Source organism: Hipposideros armiger, unplaced genomic scaffold, assembly GCF_001890085.2.
Source record: "Hipposideros armiger isolate ML-2016 unplaced genomic scaffold, ASM189008v1 scaffold_2, whole genome shotgun sequence".
Classification (NCBI taxonomy): Eukaryota; Metazoa; Chordata; class Mammalia; order Chiroptera; family Hipposideridae; genus Hipposideros; species Hipposideros armiger.
This window is the reverse complement of record NW_017731352.1, coordinates 3447555-3473848: the sequence shown is the minus strand read 5'-3', so window position 1 is coordinate 3473848 and position 26294 is coordinate 3447555. Positions and strand designations below refer to the sequence as shown.

Sequence of the window (26294 nt, the reverse complement as noted above, 5' to 3'; positions counted from 1 at the left end):
TTATGTCTTATTTAATTCTATTTTGGTCCAAGAAAACACTTTATATGACTTGATTTCTTTTAAATTTATTGAGATTTGTTGTATGGCCCAGAAGATGGTTAGACATATGGTTCACCTACTGGGAGAAAATGCAGTCATTATTGTGCTAATACAAGGAGTGAGGTCTGGACAATAATTTGTTTTTTTTATCATAGATCAGTATATTGGAGTTTGGATTTTATACATACGTTTGAGCTCAGCAAATGTGAGTTCCTTCTGGAGAGAACAAGCTGCCACTTAATGTTCTGTACACATAATGGCAAAGATTTTAATTGAAAACTGAACATTTCAGTCTTCTAGGTATTTTCAAGTATCCATACATTAGTATTCATATATTTGTTTTAGCTTTAGAACATGAATGAAGATCTTAGGTCTCTAAATAAATTATCCTTTCTGGGATTACTTTGTTTCTCATCTAAGAATTAAAAATTAACTCAAGTATTAATTTACTGTATTTATATACAAATGTATTTTAAAAGGAATGTGGTCCATGTTGCATGATATCGCTGAACTTAACAGTTGAAGTGGCCAGTACTTGTGTAGAATTTAAGCATCCTTGGAATCAACTCCAAAGTTCTGTTCATGAATATATTGAAGTTACATATTTTTAGAGCCATTAGGTGGTGTGCAAATACATTGTTGACTCAGGATATTTTTTAATCTGTTACTAGGGATCATAATTGCAATGTCTGAATAAAATTATTGGCCTATTAAAAGAAGTTGTCGCAAGTGTCAAAGAGCAAAGCAAAATAGAACAAAAATGAAAAGAGTGACCTTCTGCTCCCCCCACAAAGTAGAGGGGAGCAGCTAGAGGAACAAAATCCCTATCCTTCTTATGCTTATGCTCTTCTCACAACCAATATTTAGTCTCTGTAGTATGTCCCAAGCCCTCTGTCCATCTGTGACTGGACATGGCATGTGGTAAAGAGGGTACAGTGACAACAAGATGTGCTTAAGCCATTAGGCCCTTGTGAAAATGGTTTTCTCCCACAAAGCTATCTGGGAATTTTAAGCCTTAATTTTCAATGTCTTCTTAACGTACATATTTAGGGCCCACATCACCCATAATAGGCATGGGGGTCTTTGAATGGCCAACTCTAAAGCTATATGTTACAAAACTAAGTGTTACAGTACCAGGTCTCAGGAATCAATCTTCAGTTTTTTGTTTTTTGATTTTGTTTTTGTTTTTGTTTTTCAGGAGACATTTGTTCTAAAATAACCACAAGTCTGGATGCACAAGACTACATTAACTGTTCCAATTTATAACATCTCAATGATAACTCTCATCTGGTGAGTGTTTTTCAACTAAACATTCTTGGCACATCATGATAAGTTTTATGAAAAAGAGAAAAAGAGAGGTTTACTAAGTTTGACTTATATTTAAAACAGAGAAATAAAAGAAACATCCCTTGCCTGTGCCACAAGCCTACAACAATGTAGGCAGCCAATCTGCTCTGGAGAAGAATTTTTCCTGAAGTTCTTCAATAGTTTTTTTTTTCAAAAAATAATCTATAGAGTTGTTAGTAACACACTTCATGTTGAATAATGTCACTTCATGGACATTACTCAAAGGAAGAATTATATATATATAATTCAAGAACAACTACATATGTAAAACTTAAGAAATTTTTGGGGGCCCGCCAAGAGGCTCAGTTGGTTAAGAGCTCGCTCAAGAGTGCGAGCTCTGAGCAACAGGGTCACCAGTTTGATTCCTGGCCCAAGCTGAGCTGCTGCTGAGCTGCCAACAGGTGGCAGGATGGCTCAACTAAAAAAATAAGGAACTTTTTTTGTGAAAGGTAATGAAGTTAGGAACCAAGGCCCTACAAACAGAATACTCCAGAGTTTTGCTAATTTAAATTTTCCCTGTTCTCAACCAAGGATGATTAAGAAAGAGGTCACAGACACATGATGCAAGGAGGAAACATAGAGTTAAGAACATGGATAGAGAATCAGAAAACCTGAATGCTGGTCCTGGCTTTATCACTAACTTGTTGAGTAAATTGAAATTAAAATCACTTAGTCTTTCTGCTCTGCAGTTCCTCATCTTTCAAGATAGAAGATTGGGTTAATAAACTCCAAGCTTCCTGTGGACTCCTCCCATCTGCTCCCTTGTTTTCCATGGCTCTTTGCTCTCCATGTTCTCCTGTATCTCTAGTGTGACACCTTTTGTGACAATTCTTCTTCCTATTGTCACATAAATGTAGAAGTCTCTCCAGTAAGCTGTCCTTGACTCCCTTTTTTCTCTAATCCTCTTTTGTCATTTTAGTTATAATCTCTGTGCTGGATACTGGTATATCACCCAGATCCCTCCCTCCTGTACTGAGACTTTCCTTTCCCCAAATGCTGGGAAAGTTGGAGGATGGCAGCTCTCAGCTGAGCTCCTCCGTGGAGATTGCCCTCATGCAGAGAACCACATCACCCAAGGTCACATCTCTTCCCTGGGGGAAAGCATGCATTCAGTGTTTGTTCGGTGCTGGAATGAGAAGGACCAGCCCCTTGCCCCAAGGTGGGATAAATCTTCCAAGTTTTTCAAAGAATTCTTCTGGTTTTTGTTGTGACTGCATTGTGGTTCACTCCTTCTCCAGTTCTTAGGTGCTGATCCTGAGAGCACTCCTCAATAAACCACCTGCACAAAATTCTTCATCTCAGATTTACTGGAGAACCCAACCTAAGGTAGTTGGTGGCAGAAGTGGTTCAAGGAAGGAGACTCTAAAGTGGAATTTTGCAAATGGAAATATATCATCTTTTTTATGGCTGAGTAATATTCCTGTGTGTGTGTGTGTGTGTGTGTGTGTGTGTGTGTGTGTGTGTATGTGTGTGTGTGACATTTTCTTTATCTGTTCTTCTATTGATGGACACTTATGTTGCTTCCATACCTTGGCTATTGTAAATAATGCTGCAGTGAACATAGGGGTACATGTACAAAGAAGCGTTTTCATATTTTTTTGTGTAAATGCCCAGAAGAGGAATTGCTGTATCATGTGGTAGTTCTGGTCTTAATATTTTGAGGAAACTCCATACTGTTTTCCAGAGGGAAAAAGGGGTGGGGAGAGGGTGAAGTGGATAAAGGGGGTCATATATATGGTAATGGAGGGGACTAGACTTTGGGTAGTAAGCACTCAATAGAGTATACAGATGTGTAATTATAATGTTGTACATCTGAAAATTATATGATCTGATTAACCAATGTTACTCCAATAAATTGAATTTTTAAAAATTTATCCCCCCCAAAAAAAATTTGGATTCTCGAACATGACCACCCATCTGCCAGCTGACAATGAGAACCCCATCACTGGTGCTGGGAGGAGCACTGCAAGCTCCTGTCATGCAAGATAACTGTTAAAACTTTCACTAATGGTGAACATGGATGGAATAATAGTGGAAGGGAATGTACCAGATTTTGAGATATTGAGGAAAGTACTAACCATAAGGACAATAGAATCAGTGGCTCTTTCTGAGTGTCATTGATGCATTGGAGAAAGACATCAAAAGACTAAGAGTAATTAATCGTCAATTGAAGACCCAGTGTGAAACCCAAAGGGCCTCCTAGGAAGCATATGCAGAGATTCTCATCTCCTGCAGCCAGAGGGCAAAAAAAGCTTAAGATGGGAACCTGGACTTAATTATAAGAATAGAAAAACTCCCAAGAAATTTGAATTCTCCAGTCTTTTATGCCAAGGTCAGGGTTCTGACTAGGAAGAATGAAATCTTGAGAGTTCGGATGGGGTCACTTGGATTAATACACTCAAAAACCTTGAAACTGCAAATCCCTCTAAACCCCTCTGGACCAGCAGAAATGGCCCACTGTCCTGTTAAAGAACTGTGCTCCCATTTGCTCATAAAGAATGCAGAGGCTTTTCCATCTAGACAAGAAATCAAACAAGGATTTTTGCACAATAATGTAAATGAATATAATCCCATTTAACTGTACAATTAAAAATGGTTAAAGTGGCAAATTTATGTTACCTTATTTTACCACAATAAAAAAGAAAATTCCTGCGCATGAATCTTTCTCAGAGTCTTTTTTCCTAGAGAACCTAACCTAACTTCCAGGAATACGGCAGAGATTGCTAGCTTCCACAAATATTCATCCTGTCTTTCTTCTTTACTATTGGAACTCAGCCTGAGACTGCAAGCATAACACATGTGACTAAGTTTGGCCATGGGTGTGAGAAGTGATGTGGGCAACTTCCTGATCATGCTCTTAAAGTAAAAGGCATGCCCTCCACTTGTCTCTGCTCCTTCCTGCTGGCTAGGATGCGAATGTGATGGCAGGAGCTGGAGCCAGAGATGGAAGCCATAGGTAGAGGATGATAGAGCCATCCTACCAGCCCTAGACTGACTATCTCTGGCTGTTACATGAAATAGAAATAAACTTCTGGGGCTGGCCGAATGGCTCAGTTGGTTAAGAGCTGGCTTAAGAGCACAAGCTCTGAGCAACAGGGCCACCAGTTTGATTCCCACATGGGCCAGTGACACTGAGCCCAAGCTGAGCTGTCACTGAGCTGCCAACAGGTGGCCGGATGGCTCAGCTGGTGTAACAACAAGGCTGCCTGTTCGATGGTGGCTATGCCCACGTACAACTAAGACTGAACTTGGCACCTTGAGCTGAGCTGCCGCCCGAATGGCTCAGTGGATAGAGCATGCGCTCTTAACAACAAGGCTGCTGGTTCGACTCCCGCATGGGATGGTGGCTACACCCACCTGCAACTACCATAAGATTGAACACAGCACCTTGAGCTTAAAGGCCATGAGCTGCCTACGGGAAGCCAGATGGCGACTGGCGCCCTCCACAACGAAGACTGAAGAACAACAACTAGGCTGGTCCCCTTCCCCAATTCCCCAATAAAATCTTTACAATAGATAAATAAATAAATAAATAAACTTCTGTATTGTTTAAGCCACTGAATTTGAGGTATCTTTGTTACAACAGCCCAGCCTGTGTCCTAACACAGTGAATAGCTCCAAAATCCACTTCTCTAACAGTTGACTCTTTTCACAAATGGCTCCTATTTCATATTCCCAGTTTTTAGACTCAGCATGTCCACACCAAAGCATCCTAATGCTTCCTAAACTTTGTTCCTTATTTCTAATATCACAATCTCTTACTTATGAAGAAAGAGCCCTAAACATTCACACAGTGGAGTACCATTCAGCTGTTAAAAGAAGGATAAGGAAGCAGCCCAAGATATACTGATACAGAACAATCACCAAGATCTATTGTTAAGTGAAGAAAGCAAGGAGCAGTACAGCGTCTGCAATATACTCGTATTTGTGTTAGGGAAAAAATAAAAGACTAATATATATGTAAATATATATTCATAGAATATCTTGGGAAGGATACCCAAAGACTGAGTTGCTGCTCTAGATAGGACAGCTAGGGGACAAGGTAGCAGAGAACTAACTTTTTATGTATTCTGTTTGAACCTTTGAATTGTGTACTGTATTCAAAGAGCTCCTAGATTGCACAAACCAAGGGTGTGCTATTGAAACTCTAATCTGTGTAAATGGCACCCCCGAAGTTGTGCTGTGTGTGGCCTGGGCAGCTGTTCATATCAGTCCTGTTGTGCATGTTTTACGTACTCAAAAAAAAGTTTAAGAAAATATACTTACTTTGTTCTGTAGCTTGGGCAGAGCAGCCAATCTCTGAAACCATCTCAGTTAAAATATCCTAGGATTTCATAGATACCTGTCTGGATTGTTATTTACATCTCTGTTACCAGCCATCAATTTAAAATGATCTTTTATTCTCATTTTAAAAGATTTCCCACTCTTTTCAGGAACTTCTGTCAGCATGGAAATGACCAGGCAGCTTTTTCCTCGGAAGAACTCAAGGTGAGATTGGGGGAGGTACAACACTAAAAACTGCCTAAGGGTTTAACCCCCACAATTATCCTCCTGGGAGCTGTCAATGATCGATTATATGGGCTGAGAACCTAAAAAATGTTCTTAACTTTTGACCCTGCAAATTCTGCTGCTGTGAATTTCCCATGTTATTCTAAGGAAAGCATCAGAGATACACATCAAAATGTGTGTACTGGAATGCTCACTGAGGCTTATTTCTCTTCTCCAAAAACTAGGCCACAAACTAAAGAGCCACAAATATAGCTATATCTTATTATAGTTATATCTAGTACAGTTCATCTGGGTAATGGAATTCCAAAGTTTAGAAGAATAATGAAGTAGGGGAAATGACAACATTATGGTGATAAATGAAAAAAGCAAGTTATAAAACAGTAGGTTATTAACCTTAAACTATCCCAATTTGGTTTTTTAAGAAAAGTGTATAACTGTACCTGGAAAAGATATCCTCTAGTATGTTAATACTGCTTTTTGAGGGGATTTGGGCTTATTATAGATCACTTTTATTTTCTTGTTTGTGCTTGCCTGAATTTTCCAAAGTTACTACAATTAACACATTTTCTCTGATAATTAAAAAAATGTTATTCCCACCCAAAGTCAATTTGGGGGTTCTATGAGCACTTCAGTTTGCTTCTCATTAGTCTCCCATAGTACTCTGAGGCCTCGTATACAAATTGTAAATGAGAAACATTAATCCTGGTTTATGTAGAAAATTCTTCCAATTTGATTATGTACTACAAGGAGGGAAGAACAGAGGGGTGGCAGATGCTAAGAGGGGGATAAAGCAGCGTAAATGGTTTTGTTACCTTTGTTACTAGTTTTCCTTCCAGGAAGAGTCACTTAATGATTTTCTAGCTAAATGAGCTATTTTACTTTTGTAGAGAAGACAAACTTCACTACTCACCAAGACCATATGCTTTTTTGATATTCACAAAGGCTTTAAGGTCTAAAATATATGCTTTTTAGGAATATTAGTCTAGACTAGAAATAATAGCTCTCTCCTAAATAATATATAAGTATCTTAATATTAGCCTTGGTAAGGGGAAATTTTAAAAATAGGAGATATAGGTCAGAATCAAGTCCTATGACTTAGTGCATTCCTTATAAAACATTTATGGATTTTATTGAAAGATTATTTTGGACACCTTTGTGTGTAGTATAAATAATATTTAAATGTAAAAAATTTTAAAAATGAAAGAATGAGTCCTAAAAAGACCAGCAGGTGGCATAAATAATTTATTTAATGAAAACTGCCAAGACATATATTGTAAAACATAACCCTGACCTTTCCCCCATGGGGGGGAAAAAATCTCTTGATTATTTAATCTAAAATTCCCAACAAAGCCTCACTAAAGAAGACTTAACTTAGTTATAAATACCAAAATTAAAATTGCATGAAAGATGGATCTCATAGATATTAGCCCAAAGCTAGATTATAAACTGTGTGCTCAGGCCTATCATTAAACTAAAACACAAAAGACAACATGTAATGAGAGCATCTACTCTGGATACTCAGCCTCTCTGAAGTGGGAGGTGTGTGCTGACATCAGAGACTTAGGAAAATAATGTCTTCAAAAGCTATGTGGGTGTGTATTTGCCCCAGTAAACTCCTCTGCAAGAGCAACATGAAGCCTCTCCTCCCTTCAAATGTAACTGGAATATTAGTCTCAACATTCAGTCTTTATTGGGTACTAATAAGGCTCTAAGACACCACCCTATCAGATACCTGTTAGCTGCCTTGGATCTGAAATAGGACATTTTCTCCATTCACTAATATCTGATGAAATGGCCAGGAGGAAATGTTTGTATTTGCTTGCTTTCGTACCTGCTCCCATGAAAATAGCTCCCATCAACGAGGTATATACCAAAGAAAGAGTCGACTATGTGGTGGGATTGGCCTTGAATTTCATTGGAAGAGGAGACTTTTGTCAAGGGTAGTCCTGCAGGTTCTTGACTATCAGTAGACTGTAGTGCAGAACGCTGTGAAGACAACATGTCACCTAAGACGTCTAGAGCAGTGCTTCCTCATCTGGGACCCCCAGCGGGAGGGCCAGGGACCACAGACGTATCACCAAGGGTTATAATCAAGATGTGTAAAGTCTAGAACAAACTATTAATAATGCTTTCTCTAGAAGGTGAGTTTATAGGAGATTATCTGTTTTATGCTCACTATTATATCTTTAGTGCCTAGGCTAGGGTCTTATACATAATAGGTACTAAATAAATACTTGCTGAATGAATGAATGCTTTTCCATAATGTTTAAATTTTTTGAAATGAGCATGTTGCTTTTAAAACCATGAAGAAAAGAAAGGTTTTCTGGCATTCTCATATTTTAAAAGTAACAAGTCACTCTTCTAGCGAGTTTTTCCCTAGGTGAAAACCTAATTATTTTGTCTTCCACCGTCTTTATTTGAATGAATTTGATTTTTTAGTGTAAATATTACTCAATATATATAAGCTTGTCAAAACCCACCTAACTTAGAATGTCTAAATCAGATAATGGATTCAATTATGTAAATCACCAGTGACTCATTTCAGAGACTTTCCAGGTGTCTCCATTACCTGTTTCAATAAACACACACCACTATTACTGCACTTTTGCTTTCCTGTAGACACCCTACACACGACTGCATTTTGAAGCATTGCCTCTCAGGGTCTTGGTTCCTTCTCCATGTTAGCCAGGAAGAAATACTGAAAGTCTGTAGCTTTTTCTCAAGTAAGACACCCACTGTGCTGCTCTCTGTTTCTTGGAAGTAATCCTTAGCTTTCAGCCCAGCAAGGCCAAATACTAATTGGAAGGCATTTGGGGTGGAGGGATGTGGAATATAAAGTTTTCTTTAAAACCATGTTATAAATAATGGTTGGAGTCCAAGGCCATACTTCAGAAGTTGGATTCACACATAATATAGTTGAAAGCACTCAAATTTTGGTATATAGATAAAGCAGACCTCAGTATGTATGTGTTGAATGAATGAATATTGATAGTGCTTCTTAGCAAGAGGAATGTATAGACTGAGACCCAGTCTCACTCTCCACCTGACCAGGGAGGCACCATCTCTGCTCCCAGTTCTAGCAGCAGTTGATACCCATAGGCACTTAAAAGTTGGGTGTTGGCAACTCAGGAGATGCCTAGATTGGTGTGTTACACAAAGATCTTCCTGTTGAAAGTAACTTAAGGGGACTGACTATAAGGGCACCAGCCTGTTGGTCGAGTTCTCAGAGAAGGAAGGTTGTGGACTGCAAACATAAGAGGTACCTATTATGTTTGGTGTTTTAGACCTTTAGGCCATTTTAGTTTAGACTTCTTTGGTTATAAAGAATTGAGGTTCACTAAAATTAGCTAAAATAAAGGGATTTATTGTAAGGAGTGATAACGAGCATTAATCCAAAAACAGTTATTACCAGGCTTCCTGTGGCTAGAGTGGAGGGTGGTTCTGGGCTCAAAGCTGCTCAGGGGCCCTCTGCTACAGGATCCTGTGGGCTTTCCTGCTGATGCTCCTCTGTTCATATGTTGTGAATACACATCTGCCTTCCCCCCAAGTGGCAGAACCTATTGCACTGGGCAACAGCACAATTAGCCTGAAGATTGATAACACCCTGGTGAATCAGGTGTGGCCCAGAGGGACAGGGTGCAGGGTCCTGGGGAACAGATCATAGCTGTCTAGCAAAGAGGACTGTGGGGAGCCCCTAAAATATGTTTAGTATATTTGGTTATCTGGTTTAAGAAATCTGGGTGCTACTTCAGGCTATAACAGGCTCAGGATTGGCCCTGAATAATAATAAAAGAGGAGAAACTTCTCCATAGGCCATAACACAAACATATGCTCAGGCACATATGGTGCCTGGTACATTATTGTTGCCCTAAAGAACCCTGATGCTAGAGTCCCACTCAGGCCTGCTCCTATTTCAAAGTGATTGGTATACAAATTATGTCATCATGACCTTTAAAAAGGATGACCCTAATGAAATTTCAGGCAATGTGACCAAGTAGAATTCTAAGAATGTAAAGTGTGGGCCGGCCAAGTGGCGCGTTGGTTAAGAGCTGTCTTAGGATGCCAGAGGGCCCCGGTTCGGATCCCACATATGAGGGCCAGTGACACTGCCCTCCACAGCTAAGATGCTGAACAACAGCTCAACCTGGAGCTGGGCTGCCGGCGACTGCGTAGGCTGCAGCCCCTGCTGCAGTGAGTTGCCATGGGCTACCGTGTGTAGCCAGCAGCCAGCAGCCACCATGAGCGGCCGTCCAGAAGCTGGTGACTGATCTGCCTCGCCTGGGAAAAGCACAATGATGGTGCCAACTTGGGCCAGTGAAGCAACGTCCTCCACAACTAGACTGAAGAACAAAAGGACAGCAACTTGTCTGTTCCCCTTCCCCCAATTCCCCAGTGCTGTTTCCATTCCCCAATTCCCCAATAAAAATCTTAAAAAAAAACCCAACTACTTGACTATGAGGGAGATTGGGTAATTTGGAAAGGGAGATTTAAAGATTTCGGTCTCATGAGATCTTTAACAACAGGGCAGCTAACCAATGACCTATCTTGAATGACTTAGGAATTTCGTTTTCCTGGAAGCAGGGAAGAGAACAAGCCATAGAGGCTCTTAAGGTTCCTTCCAAGGACAACAGAATCCACTTGTTATCGGGTATTAGTAGGCGTACAAAGTCATTAGAAAGGCTGGAGGATCAGGTTCTAGGTGGAGCTTCTGGGAACAACCACCAACTCCAAGAATTATACTGCTTCCTCTGTGCGGGGAAAACTGCTGCTGCCACCACAGGAAGCTGACCATGGAGCACATTGCCTCCTTTGCCACATCCACACCAAAAATACAAATGATTTCCTCCTGATTTTATTTAATTCTGAATTCAAGTCTTATGTAGGAGCATCTGATTGGCAGAACATAAATTACACTCAGTGTCTAGCTAAAAGGGACTCTGGGAAGTGTAGTTTTTAGTGTTCCAACTTTTGCAATATAGCAAGACACGCTGGAAGGAAGTTGCAATGGGTATTGACTGAGCCAATTCACAGTACTTACTATAAGGGTGGGGAGAATATTTGCAAGGATACCAATGTGAGAAAAACTACTTGGCATATATAGCCAGACTGGAGTATACCAACTTGGTTAGAGAAATGGGGGTATCAGGAATGAACATGAACATAGATGAACCTTGAAAACATTATGCTAAGTAAAAGAAGCCAATCACAAAGCATCACATATTGTGTGATTCCATTTATATGAAATATCCAGAATAGACAAATGTATAGAGACAGAAAGTAGATGAATGATTGTCTGGGGCTGGGGAAATGATTGGCAGGTGGTGGCTAATGGGTAAAGGGTCTCTTTTAGGGATCATGAAATGTTCTATTGGATGGTCGGAAAAGACATGACATATTTTTTTCTATGTTTTTCATTGCAAAAATGTGTCATGACTTTTCTAACACCCCTATAAAATTGATTGTGTTGATTGGTGCACAGCTCTGTGAATATAGTAAAAGCCATTGAATTGTGCACTTGAGTTAATTGTATGATATGTTAGTTATATTTCAATAAATTTTTTTTTCATGGACTTCTGAGCTTCTGAAATAAACAACAAAGTCAATAAAAGTACAACTTATTGAGACATGGGCTTCCATTTTCAATAATAAAACAGATTATGTATTCAGACTGACCCTCTTGTTGTAAACAACTAAAATTGATGGCTTAAATATCAAAACCATCTTCTTAAAAGCAGCTTATAATATAGTAAGGAAAATATCATGCTAAAACATAAGTGAAGCCATGAACTAAAAGAGGTAAGTGGAGGGCCGGCCGAGTAGCTCAGTTGGTTAAGAGCTCGCTCAAGAGTTTGAGCTCTGAGCAACAGCGGTTCAAGGCCAGTCAGAACTGAGCAGCTGCTGAGCTGCCAACAGGTAGCAGGATGGCTCAGTTTAAAAAAATAAAAAAATAAAAAAAGAGGTAAGTGGAACATTGACGCTACCTCTGAGAAAAATTACCAGACTTGGCAAACTTGAACTTCAATTTTCATGAAGGACAAAGGTCAGGACCTATTCAAGATAGGGGCTGATAGGAGATCCTGCCCTCATAAAGTTTGGACCAAAAGAAATAAACTTGGTCAGCAAGCAAAGCTGATGAGAGAGGGGGAAGACTGTCCCCCAAATCATAACCACAATTAGCAACATTCCTAGTGTAGATTTGCAGCCCAAATTTACATTCCTGAGGAGTTCCTACAAACCTTAAGCTGTGGATTAAGTTGAAATTGATCCAGTACTGATGTGAAGTGATGCTGCATGACTTCTGAGCCTAGGTCAGAAAAGGCCATGCCTCTCTTGGAATGCTCACTTTCAGGAGATCCCCCACTCCCCGAATCCAGCTGCCTTCCTGTGAGAAGCCCAAGCCATACACAGGTACTCTAGTCACAGTATGCCCAGCCTTCAAGACATTCTTGTCCACGCATCAGGGAAGAAAATGAAGAAGTCTCTAGATCAGCGGTTCTCAACCTTCCTAATGCCGTGATCCCTTAATACAGTTCCTCATGTTGTGGTGACCCCCAACCATAAAATTATTTTCATTGCTACTCTATAACTGTAATTTTGCTGTTATGAATCATAATGTAAATATCTTTTTGTTTTCCGATCGTCTTAGGCGACCCCTGTAAAAGGGTCGTTCGATCCGCAAAGGGGTTGCGACCCACAGCTTGAGAACCGCTGCAGTCTAGATGATTTCAGCCCTCCCTCCCACCGAATGAGTCAGTCACTCCTGGTGTTCACGTCTTTCTCACTGATTACCCAGACATTGTGGAGCAGAGACCAACCTTCCCTGTTGTACCCTATCCATATAATAAGTCAAATAAAATGGTTATTGTTTATACCACTAAGTTTGAGGTAGATTGTGATGCAGCAGTTATAATCAGAATGAATCTTGTTACCTGGAAATGAATGCTGCCATAAGAAAAGCCTAAAACATTTGGGACCAGGTGGCAAGCAGAATCTGGAAGAGGCCTTGAGATTGCTAGCAGAAGCCTGATAGGGCTCCAGAAGGCTGTCAGTGGGGGGTACAGGGAAATGAAAAGATTACTGAAAGCTGGAAGAAAAAGGAGATTTTTTTACGTAGTGGTGGAAAGTTTAGCAGCGCTGTTGCCAGCCATAAAATGGGAAATAAGAGCTGTACCTAATAATCTTAGTGATGTAGATAAGGAGATTCCTGGGCTGAGTGTTAAAAGTGCCAACTGGTTACTTTTAGCTGCTGTGATAAGATTTAGAGAGAAATGAGCTTTAAAAAAGGACAAAATTTGGAAGAACTGTAAAGGAGCCAGGACTTGCTGAATCTGAAAAATAAAACTCTTTCTTGTTCCCAGCTGTTCCAGAGGGCAAAAAAATTCTCAAATTAAAAAAAAAAAATGATTTCAGGGCAAAGATTAAAGCCAGGGTGGGCCTGTAAGATCCCTAATTAAAACCTCAGAAACATCTAAGGTAGTGCCTCATAGAACCTTTCAGCTAAATAAAGGCCTGTAAGGATCTCAAAGGTGTGCCTCGTAGACCCTCCCTGCTAAACACAAAGCTTCTAACAATAATATAGGCATTGCCTTCAGCAGGTACACAAGGTCCACGATAGAGAAAGAGCTTCTGCAGGTGTTAACTCTCCCACCACTCCAGGAGGTGCAACCTAATTCCCCTCCCCTTGGATCTGGGATGGCCTGTATCTCTGTTGTAACCAATAAAATGTGGCAAGAATGACACTGCCTGACTTCTGAATCTGGGCCAAAAAAGGCCATGCAGCTTTCACCTAGTTCTCTTGGAATGCTTGCTGTCAAGATGCACGCCACATGGAGAAGCCATTAGCAGGTGCTCCAATAGGTGGTCCCATGGAGGCCAGCCCTTGCATCATACCGGGTACCAGATATGAGTGATGGAGACTTCAGATTATCACAGCCTCCAGACACTCAAGTCACCACCTGCATTTGAGTCTTCCTAGCTGAAAGCCCAGTCTCCATGGAGCAGAGACAAGATATCTCTGCGTGTCCTACCAATATTCCTAACCCACAGAGTTTGTGAACATAATCAGATGGTTAATGTTTTACACCACTAAATTACGGGTACTTTGATATATGGCAATAGAAACCAGGATAGGAAGCATGACACATTCAAAGAACCAAAAAAAGTGGTATGGCAGATAAAGGTAGACTACTACTGGGTAATTGAAGTAACAATTACTTCTGTTGTTTTCTACCTGAGAAATCAAAAGTCATAGATAGATAAAGGGAAAAAAAGGCAAGGTCATCTGAGACAGGTGTGGTTGGGAAAATTATGGAGATGTGGTTTATACCTCTATATAACCCCTAAACCAAGCAGAACATGTTACACATTTTCAGTTTTTCCCATTTATTGTAGAGATAAATACAGAGGCCTCAGGCCCTACCTAGGTATGCTATACATCAGGCTTCCTTACAGAGCAAGGCCCCACCAGAGTGGCTCTGCCCCTACCCTGAGCAACAGCCCAGCAGATGTCTCAGGGGGGCCCTCTACACGCCTCTTTCTGCTCCTTGCTAATGCCTGGCAACTGCTGCAAACCCTGGGATTGGGGCTGTTCCATCCCACCTCTATCCCACTTCCATCCCACCTGCAGCAAAACCAGCTCTCTGTTAGTGGCCCGAGTTGTTTAATCCCTGGAAAAGAAAAGGCAAGACATTTTGCACAGTTTCTTTTGGCTCAGATATAATTCCCCTTCCCCTGGGCCATTCTCCTACAATGGGCATCAATTTCTAGTACACCCTGCCGTGCTCCTTCTACCCTATATTGTGTGGCTTTGCATGAATTCGGAATCAGGAGGCATTAGATCCTTAGGTCATTTGCACATGGTTTTCACTCTGGAATGCACTCAGGGTGCGGGCAAATGCCTGCTGACCCCATGTTTATTTTTTCAGCTGGTGATTGAAGTTCTGGTCCAGTTATAATAGATGGGAATGCTAATGTCTTGTCCATTTTCAGCTATATTGCAAATCTTGCATTGCATAGGGGTCATATTTCTACTCTCAGCATGTAAAATAAAAGTAATTTTTATGTCTGTGTTTCCAAAGTAAATATTGTGTTTGCCCCCCACCTCCAGCCCATAGAACTATTTTAAAAAGAAAAGCCATGAATATGAAAAAATAACATTCTAAGCTTTTGAGGGGGTTGTTATTAATGTATAAAGCTTTTTTTAATTATAAAACCTTTTTAGAAACGTTCTACTCTGTAATCTGTGACAACTATTCTGCCTGTGGTATCTTATACCTCCTTAACTGACTAACAATACTCCTTTTTCTATGTATTTATCCAATCATTTGATAAATATTGATTGAGTGCCTACTATGAGCCAGATATTGGGGATACAAGAGTGACCAAGATAGACAAAAGGGGGTTCTTGCCTTCATGGCACTATATTGGGGTTCAGGGAGACAGTCAGCAAATAAATAAATAGATAAGGTAATTTCACATTAAGAATAATGCTTTGAAGAAAATAAGCAGGGGTAATGAACAGCTAAGAGAGGTTACTGAAGGCAGAGTGGTCAGGGAAGCCCTCTCTGACACCTAGAACCTGGGAAGTAGCCAGCCATGCACTGAGCCTGGAGAAAGAGCTGTGGGCAGAGGGAACAGCAAGTGCAGAAGCCCGGGGGGTGGAAAGAGCTTGGAAGAAGTCAGAATGGAGCTGGAGAGGTAGGCAAAGGCAAGATCATACAGGACCTTATGGGCTTCCCCACTGAGGTGATTTTTACCAAGACAGTGACATAATCAGATTTCTATTTTTTAAGTATCATAGCTTAATTTGGCTGATGTGAGCAATGGATGGGAGGGGGGTTGAGGACTAAAACAGGAAGCTGGAGACCAGTTAGAAAACTGCAACAGTTCATAAGAAGAGGCTGCTTCTCTTGTGCCCTCAGTAAAATGTAGGTTTTGAGTGTTTTTCAGGCAATGGCCACAGAGTTGCATTGATTAATTCACATGCGTTATAACATAGTTGACTAGTCGGTACTCAATAAATGTTATCTCTCTTCTCTTGACATCTTTGGTTCTGTCTTGTCAGCTGAACAAATCACCATCTTCAACCTCTGAAAATGTTTTGAGCACCTGATATATATAAGGCACTGTGTTAAGATTTGGATAGTCAAAAATAAATGACAGGGTGGGCCAAGTGGCGTGATGGTTAAGAGCTGGCTTGGGACGCCGGAGGGCCCTGGTTCGGATCCCACATATGAGGGCCAGTGACATTGTCCTCTACAGCTAAGATGCTGAACAACAGCAAAACCTGGAGCTGGGCTGCAGTGGATTGCCATGGGCTGCCGTATGTAACCAGCAGCCAACATGAGCGGCCAGCAGCCAACATGAGCGGCCAGCAGCCGCCATGAGCGGCCGTCCGGAAGCCGGCGACTGATCTACCTTGCCTGGGAAGAGTGCAATGATGGTGCCAGCTTGGGCCAGTGAAGCAACGTCCTCCACAACTAGACTGAAGAACAAAAGGACAGCAACTTCTCTGTTCCCTTTCCCCCAATTCCCCAGCACTGTTCCCATCCCCCAATTCCCCAATAAAAATCTTAAAATAAATAAATAAATAAATAAATAACAGTTGGTCCCAGCTCTCCAGGAAACTACAGTCTGTTAGTACAAGCAGGCAGCCTACCAGAGGCAAGTAAATCAGTAACAAGGTGGTACTTTACTGTCCTGTGGGGGTAAAACAAAACCTCAGAATCCTGACAGCAGTATGACTCTCCAGGCCTCTGGATCGGTGGGGGAGAGAAGAAGAATTAGAAAGATTTGGCTAATGTCAGACATGAAAAGAGAATTTGTATCCTCAACTTCATTTTATCTATGCAGCCCTTCCTGGAATGAAGCCCCTACAACTAATTTGCTGATATGATTTTCTTTTTACTTTCTCATATGGTAGAAGCCAGTGAAAAAGAGAGGTCCTCTGGCTTCAAAGTGTTACCTCTGGTGATCTATAGGTGGTAAGACTTTGTCAAAACAGTGAGGTCCCTCCTCACTTGCTCTCATGCCTTTTCCCAAATAGAGAGAGCTATGGATGCTCCTAGGTGGGGCTCAGGAGGCACGGAAGGGGCCACTGAGAATCTGAGGTCCCCAGCCCAGTAGACTGTGTGTCACAAAGTGATGTAGGGGATGCAGGGTTTGGACAACTTAGGAAATTCTGAGAATTTAGGAATTGGTACAATCAAGAAATACATATACAGTCATCATAGGAATCCTGGGATGCTCCCTGATTTAGGAAGACAAAACTCAGATTTTGACTTTTAAAATTGAAATCAAAGGTGAAAATACTCTTGGTTACTCTTGGTACAAACCCTGAGTTCAATTGACCAGCCGAATTGTCTCCTCTAAACTTTAGTTAAATTAAACATACTTTCCCAAATTATGTGTTGCCAAAGTCTGAAATAAAGTTAAGTGCTCTAATGCTAGGAGACTATTCACATGCTTAACCAAAAGATCATACATAAGAAAAAATAATAGAAAGTTGTTTTGTTTTTTTAAGGTTTATTTGAGTAAAATCAGACTTCAAGCAGTGCCTATTTATGCGGGCTTCTAAAGGGCTGAAAGAAACAAGACAATTCAGTTGGGATCAAAAAACTTCCCTGAACCACTCATTTTCTGCCTGGGCCCCTGAGAGACCCTAACCCCTCAAATTCCAGACCCTTTCCAGAAGTTGTCCCTTCTCAGGGTACTCAGAGGCAGGACCCGTCCTATATACCCTCAGAACTGTAGCCCCAAGTACAATTCTCAGAAAGAAAAATTTGCTTTCCAAGTTTTATAGAACAGTCTCCATTCATACTGAAATATAAACAGAAACCTACGTATTTGTACATCTTGGAAGAGAGATTCCAGATTTCCCAAAGAAATGCTTGAAGGAATCAATTCCTCAAAACTGAGATTGTTGGGCCGGCCGAGTGGCGCAATGGTTAAGAACTCGCTTGGGATGCCAGAGGGCCCTGGTTCGGATCCCACATATGAGGGCCAGTGACACTGCCCTCTACAGCTAAGATGCTGAACAACAGCTCAACCTGGAGCTGGGCTGCCATGAGTCGCCGGCGACGGCATAGGCTGCAGTCCCTGTGGCAGTGGGTTGCCATGGGCTACCGTATGTAGCCAGCAGCCAGCGTGAGCGGCCAGCAGCCGCAGTGAGCGGCCGTCCAGAAGCCGGTGACTGATCTGCCTCGCCAGAGAAGAGCGCAATGATGGTGCCAACTTGGGCCAGTGAAGCAACATCCTCCACAACTAGATTGAAGAACAAGACGACAGCAACTTGTCTGTTCCCCTTCCCCCAATTCCCCAGCACTGTTCCCATACCCCCAACTCCCCCAAAAAAAAAAAAAAATCTTAAAAAAAAAACTGAGATTGTTACCCTCCATCTAGGAAATTTAATTTCATGCTTCCAAATGGATATTATGGGCATCACTTTGTTTTGCAGGGCACACATAGCTCTAACTATATGTAAATGGTGCACCAAGGAAGCACATGGCAGCCATCATGAAACTGGATAGTAATTACCAGCCCCTTTACATTGTCTAAAACATAGACACACAATAAAATATTAAAATTGTAAATAATATAGTAATTAATCTGTTAACTATTTGGGCCGTGTTTTACTAGGTGTACATGCCTTGGGAGAGAGAAATATTTAATCATAAAAATGTCAAGCCTCAAGTTTCCCAAGCAAAAAGAAAAATGCAAAGACACTACAGAGCATCTAGCTAAAAAACAAAAACAAAAAAACAGAAAAAAAACAAAATAACTCACCTAGTTTTGCCTTAAGAAACCTATGAAGCATTAGATATGCAGCTTTGAGGACAATGGAACCAGAATGTTAGTCAATCCTGTTAATTTGGTAATTCTTTCAAAATAAAAAGGATCCCAACCTGTGAAATAGTATCAGTCAAAACTGATTTGACAATTGAAATGATTACTGGTTAAGCCTGCTTCAGGAGCTTTCTCCCTAAACTGCTTTCACATTTCTCCCAGCTTTCTAGATATTTGTTACTCAATACATATTTGTATTAAGATCCTAATAAAGTATCACATAAGGAGATTCCTAGAGAATTTCTTTGATCCCTCTAATTGCTCAGTGCAATGCTAAGCACAGATTTGAACAGAGTCCCAAAATGGGTCATGACAGAAAATTCTAAGATTGCTGCCATAAGTTTCATGCCAGCTGTCTTGGCCACTGATTATATTAAGCAGTCAGTTTTTACTCTCTGAGTGTCTACTCTGGCCAAGAACTGTTGATCAATAGAGCCAATCGAGCTGGCATTAAGTAGTTTGGAATGTGGAGCTAGAACTTAAACTTTCTGTCAAAGCAGCCTCTGTCCTAGGCAGGCAGCATACATTTATAGCATGCGAAACTTGGCAGAAAGACCTGCACCACACCCTTGGAGAGAATGTCAAGGGACTGAAAAGCGTAACTCCAATGCTGTCAGAGTTTACAGTCAAGCTAAGAATGAAAAATTTGGGGGGGACTGGCCAAGTGGCTCAGTTGGTTAAGAGTTGGCTTAAGAGCGCGAGCTCTGAGCAACAGGGCCTCCTGTTTGATTCCCACATGGGCCAGTGATACTATGCCAGAGCTGAGCTGTCGCTGAGCTGCCAACAGGTGGCAGGATGGCTCAGCTGGTGTAACAACAAGATTGCCTGTTCAATGGTGGACTACACCACCTGCAACTAAGACTGAACTCGGCACATTGAGCTGAGCTGCCGCCTGGATGGCTCAGTGGATAGGGCGTGCGCTCTTAACAAGGCTGCTGGTTTGACTCCCGCATGGAATGGTGGCTACACTCACCTGCAAGTAAGATTGAACACAACACCTTGAGCTTAGAAGCCACAAGCTGCCCATGGGAAGCCAGATGGCGACTGGTGCCCTCCACAGCGAAGACTGAAGAACAACTACTTGGCTGGTCTCCTTCTCCAATTCCCCAACACTGTTCCCCTCCCCCAACTGTCCAATAAAATCTTTAAAAAAAAAAAAGAATTTTGGTGTTGGAAAAGACTTTAGGGATAATGAAATCAATATATGGGATTTTAAAATCCCTCTTAGGGGAGCCTTGAGGGAGAGCTAAAAAAATAGAGTAAAATAAAAAATAAAAATAAAATCCCATACTCTCAGTATGGTCAGTCACCATGCATACCCACTTTCTACCGCCTGCAAGTCATAGAGGGTCTGCTTATACCAGAAAGGCTATATAAACGTCCGTTTCAGTTTTAAGTAAATTATTCCATGTTATTATGTAGATGACGCACATGCTAATTTTAAAAGGCATAAAAAGGTATAGAGGAAAATGTTTCCCTACCACTCTGGGTCCCCAACCATCCAATTCCCCACCTCAGAAGCAACCCATGTTACAACTGTCTTGAATGTAATTGTAGGGATAGTCTGTGCATCTAGGAGCGTGTGTATGTGGAGAGAGAGATAGATATCGATGTATGCAAAATAGTATATCCTTGGTTTTTTTCACTTAATTTGGAAATTATAATCTTGGAGATTCTATATCAGGACATACAAGCCTTATTTTTTTAATTAAATATTCTAATAAGAAATTAGTCACATGGTTCAAAACTTTTTAAAAAAGTTTCTCTATCATCCATATCTTCAATCACCAGTTTCTAACCTATCCCCAAGAACTAACCTTTATTATTTGTTCTTTTTATATAACTCTCCAGAATTTCTGTATGTTTATACCTATAAGCTAATGCATATTCTTTTATTTCCCATATTTTTAAACAAAAGGTAGACTACTACACTTACTCTTCTGCCTTCTTTTTTTTCATTTAACAATATGCCTTTGCAGAACTTTTCATTCAGGTGATGGGCAGCTCCTTCATTCTTTTGTAACAGTTCAGTAGTCTTCTAGTGCACTCTGCACTATAGTTTATTTGCTTTTACAAGTACAGTACTCCCCACTTATCCAAGATATGTTCCAAGACCCCCAGTGGTTGCCTGAAACCGTGGCTAGTACCAAACCCTAGATATACTGATTTGTCCTGTACGTACATACCTATAATAAAGTTTAATTTATGAATTAGGCACAGTAAGAGATTAACAACAATAACTACTAATAAAATAGAACAATTATAACAATATACTGTAATAAAAATTATGTGAATGTGGCATTATTAAGTAAAATAAGGCTTACTTAAACACAAGCACTGTGATATCACAACTGTCAACCTGATAACTGAGACAGCTAAGGGACTAACAGGCAGGTAGGGTACACAGCATGGATATGCTGGACAAAGTGATGCTTCAAGTCCCAGGCCCAACGAGTGGGCCATTGTGAGATTTCATCATGCTACTTGGTACAATGCACAATTTAAAACTTATGAATTATTTCTGGAATTTTCCATTTAATATTTTTGGACCCTAGTTGACTGCAGGTAACTGAAACCCCAGAAAGGTAAACCACAGAGAAGGGGGGACTAATGTAATGCTGTAGTAAGTAAGCTTGTACATGTGTAATTTCCTGCATGTGCTAGTATTTGTAGGTTAATTTCCCAGAAGAGAAACATGGGTCAACAGATATCTGTGTTTGTAATTTTGATTGATGTTGTCAGATTGCTCTATACATGGATTACACCAATTTACATTCCTACCAGCAATGTATGAGACCTTGTTTTCCCATCCTCTGACCAATACAAGTTTTTATTAAATTTTTATACCTTTATCAACTTTTTAAATCAAATATGGTAATTTATTTTACTTTTAATTCCCATTTCTCTTAAGAATGAGGTTGATCATCTTTTTGTTTATGCAAACATGACTTGTATTTCCTTTTCTGTGAGCAGTGTTTTCATTATATCCTTTGCCAATTTTTACCCTAGGTTATTGGTCTTTTGATGATGGATTTGTGAAAGATTTTACATATTGGAGAAATTAGCCTTCATGCATGCATTGCACACTTTTTTCTGTTTGTTGTTGGTCACTGACTTTACTCGTGATTTTTTTCCATGCTGCATTTTTTTTTTATTGTCTCATCATCAAATGTGTTAACTTTTTAAGATATTCTGAGTTTTACGTCATTAAAAAGGCCTTCCCCCCAGGAGCTTGTACAAGACTATCTCACATACTTTGCTCTTCTATTTCCATGGTTTTATTTTTTATATTTAAATCTTTGATCCAAGTAGAACTTATTTTAATATTAAAAAGTAAAATTGGGACCCATTTTACTTTTTTCTGGATAGCTACCCAGTAGTCCTAAAACCATTATTGAACAATCCAAATTTTCCCCAACTTAAAAATATTACTTTATCATATACTAAATGTCTATATGTATTTGATCCTATTTCTCTACTTTCTATTTTTATCCTTTGATCTGTATGTCTTTACAGGCATCAGTGCTATAGTTTTAATTACTGAAGTCCAATAATATGGTTTAATATCTAGAAGACAGTTTCCCCTTGATATTCTTCCTGTTCAGAATTCTCCTGGCTCTTCTTGCTGGTTTATTTTTCCATATGAATTTTAGAATCAGCTTGTCATGTTCCCAGAAAAATAATTCTCTTGGTATTTTTATTAGGGTTGTGGTAAATATTTATTTATTTTAAATTTATCTTTAATTATAGTTGACATGTGTTATACTAGTTCCAGGTGTACAACATAGTGATTCAACATTTATATACCTTACAGTGATCATCAGATTAAGTCTAGTAACCATCTGTCACTGCACAGTTATTACATTATTATTGACTCTATTCTCTATGCTGAACATTACATCCTAATGATTTATTTTATAACTAAGTTTGTACTTCTTAATCCCCTTCCTTTTTCCCACCCACCCTCCTCCACCCTCCCCTGTGGTATTTTTAGATTAATTTAGTGAGAATTAATATATTTATGATGTTGAGTCTTTTATTCCAAGAACATGGCAAGCCTGTCCGTTTGTAAAGTCTTTTGATTCTCTGAAGAGTATTTCAAAGTTTTATTCAAATGGGTAGTATACATTTCTTGTTAAGTTTATTCCTAGGAATTTTTTTATTTTTTTTTTGTAGAGGGCAGGGTCACTGGCCCTCACATGTGGGATCCGAACGGGGGCCCTCTGGCGTCCCAAGGCAGCTCCTAACCATCACGCTACTCGGCTGGCCCTATTCCTAGGAATTTTATCTTTTTTTTTTTTCTTGGTTCTGTTAGGTAGAAGTTAGAAAATGTAGGCGAACAAGGAGGGGTTGGAGGGGGTCCATAGTGCCTACAGAAAAAGCTCATAAATAGCTTTGATTAATTGCCTCCAGCCACATATCTGTTTTTTCAATAACAGATGAGGAGAGATGGTCTGGAGCAAGATAAGGATCTGAGTCAACAGACCTTCACCCATTTTAAGAGGTCACACCCTCCTGTGGAAAAGCATGCGCCACCTTTTCCCGCCAAATCAATATGTAACTCCCTTACCCCACCCAGCAAACTAAGTCCTCTGGACAAGAGGCCTAGGCCTCTCTCTCTCTGCCACCTCGGCTAGGCCTGTTCTCTTTCCTGAAAACATATCACTAATAAACCCTGCTTGCATGCTAATCATCTTGCTGACCTTTGATTCTTCGTTGCCTCGGCAAGAAGAACCGCCATTCCTGTAACAATTCAATTTTAAATAATGTTCTTTCTCCTTAAATATTAAATATTTAGGACAGTTGTACATCTGGGTCAATAGTCTGATTTCAAATGTCCTATTATATCTCTGAAACTAGGTGACATCAAGGACAAAGTACTCCAGGATAACTCAAATTATGAAATTGTCAAAATAAATAAGTTTTCATCAATTTTAATTTTTTAGACCCGCCTGCCCCCGCACCCCCCACATACATACAAGAATATGTTTAGGATCTGGCATTAAAATCTAAAAGTTTAAAAACAACAACAATAAAACTCTAGATTTTTTTATTTTTTTTTAAGTAAAATCAGGGGCTGACCAAGTGGCATGTTGGTTAAGAGCTAGCTTGGGACGCCAGAAGGCCCCGGTTCGGATCCCACATATGAGGGCCAGTGACACTGCCCTCTACAGCTAAGATGCTGAACAACAGCTGGACCTGGAGCTGGGCTGCGGTGAGTCGACGGGACAGCTAGGCTACAGCCCCTGCTGCAGTGGGTTGCCATGGGCTACCGTGTGTAGCCAGCAGCCAGCGTGAGTGGCCAGCATGTTGTAATAGTTACACCATGTTGTAATGTTAAGGTTCAGGGGAAGGGAATATAATGCTACTTCTTGATGGGAAATTGTCAAGGAGTCCAGTACATGTTTTAAAACCATGACATTCTTCTAGATAAAGCAGGTTCTCTCTCCATCCCCTTTGCAGCCATGTACCCCAAAGTGTTCTCTACCCACTAGCTCCTCTTCCTCTCTGTTTTCCTCTCCACCAAAGCAATCCAACTTCAGCCTGCACAACTGAACTTTCTCATACTTAAGTCATCTTGCTTATCCGGGGGTGCTTCTAATTCATAGATTGAGGGAGTTAAACCAGACTGGTGTTCTTAGCTTGAGGTCCAGGGAACCTCTGAAATTGTATGTATAATCATGCAAAATGGTGCATTGTTCTGGGTAGGCATTCGTCAGCTTCTCAACCCAATCTGGGTTTCAGGAAAGATACCTAGCCAGTGAAAGCTCTGCAGGACCTCCAAGTACCTTAGCTTTAGGTTTCTATGTCTGTTAATAACAATAAAGCTAGCATTTCTTTGGTAGTTTTCAAAGTGTCAGGTACTATGCTAAAAGCTTTACGTTCATGATATCATTTCGTCTTCACAGTTAGTATCTGAAATAGGAATTATTGTTATCCCCATTTTACAGATGAATATACTGAAACACAGATGTTGCTATGGACTGAATGTTTGTATTTTCCCAAAATTCATATGTTGAAATCCTAATCCCAATGTGATAATATTTGGAGGTGGGGTCTTTGGGAGGAGTTAGGTCATGAGGGTGGAGCCCTCATGAAGGGGATTAGTACCTGTAGGCCAGAGAGATAGCTAGACCTCTTTCCACCATGTGAGGATAGTCAGGAGTCTGCAACCTGGAAGAGGGCTTTCTCCAGAACCCAAACATAAAGTCACCGTGATCTCGGACTTCCAGCCTCCAGAAATATATTTTTGTTGTTTATAAACAACCGCATCCATAGTACTGTATTATAGCAGCCTGAACTGATGAAGACAGATGTCAAGGATCCAGCACAAGGTTGCACAGCTGGTAAATAGCAACTCCAAGAATCAACCCAGGCAATCTGGCTTTAAAGTCTGTATGCTTAACCACTAGTCCACTCAAAATACTTTGATCATTTTAATAACTAAATAGTATTCCAGTGAATTAATAGGTGACAATTTGCATAACCAGTGTCCTATTATTTAAATCTCCTCATCTTACAGATGAGAAGATTAGCTCTCAGAGATCTTAACTTGTTTTTGCAGACTGATTGGTGAAGGACCAATATCATAAAAATAGCTAATGGCTATCATTTATTAAGTGCCTACTTACTGTATGCCTGGCCCTTATTTAAGGCCCTTTGAATCCTTACCCTTCTATGAGATCAGTATTAAATTTGAGGAAACAGCCGACCGAGTGGCTCAGTTGGTTAAGAGCTCGCTCAAGAGTTTGAGCTCTGAGCAACAGGGTCCCTGGTTTGATTCACGGCCCGAGCTGAGCTGCCGCTGAGCTGCCAATAGGTGGCAGGAAGGCTCAGCTAAAAATAAATAAATAAATAAATAAATAAATAAATAAATAAATAAAGAGTTTGCGCTCTGAGCAACAGCAGTTCGATGCCCAGCCCGAGCTAAGCTACCACTAAGCTGCCAATAGGTAGCAGGATGGCTCAACTAAAAAAAAAAAAAAAAAAAAATTTGAGGAAACAAAACCCAAAGGAATTAAGAAATGCCCAAGAGCACATAGCTGGTAAGCATCAGATCCAGGATTAAATTCCAGAACCTGTGCCCTTTCTTCTCTGCTACACCATCTCCCAGTTAATCACAACACTCTGCTTTTAACGTACCTTTTTCATGAAAAGTCTTTCATACAATACTGATGGAAATATAAATAGATGCGGGTCGACTGAGTGGTGCATTGCTTAAGAGCTAGCTTAAGACACCAGAGGGCCCCGGGTTGGATCCCACATATGAGGGCCAGTGACACTGCCCTCTACAGCTAAGATGCTGAACAACAGTTCGACATGGAGTTGGGCTGCCGTGAGTTGCTGGCAGCGGCGTTGGTTGCAACCCCTGCTGCAGTGGGTTGCCATGGGCTACCATGTGTAGCCAGCAGCCAGTGTGAGCAGCCAGCAGCTGCAGTGAACGGCCATCCAGAAGCCGGCGGCTGATCTGCCTCGCCCGGGGAAGAGCCAATGATGGTGCCAACTTGGGCCAGTGAAGTGACGTCCTCCACAACTAGACTGAAGAACAAAAAGAC

General features: G+C 40.6%; 1 long non-coding RNA gene across 2 annotated transcripts in view; it reads left to right on the top strand.

The window, feature by feature from the left end:
- Positions 1-26294, top strand: part of LOC109379272 (uncharacterized) — a 97417-nt gene that overhangs the window by 35910 nt on the left and 35213 nt on the right. Inside the window, exons 2-4 of one of the 2 annotated variants that reach the window (XR_002123167.1) lie at positions 1238-1329; positions 5820-5874; positions 15959-16105. This is a non-coding gene — a long non-coding RNA (uncharacterized LOC109379272). Of the gene's footprint in view, positions 1-1237; positions 1330-5819; positions 5875-15958; positions 16106-26294 lie in introns of those variants that run through there. The other variant, XR_002123166.1, reaches the window with a different exon arrangement.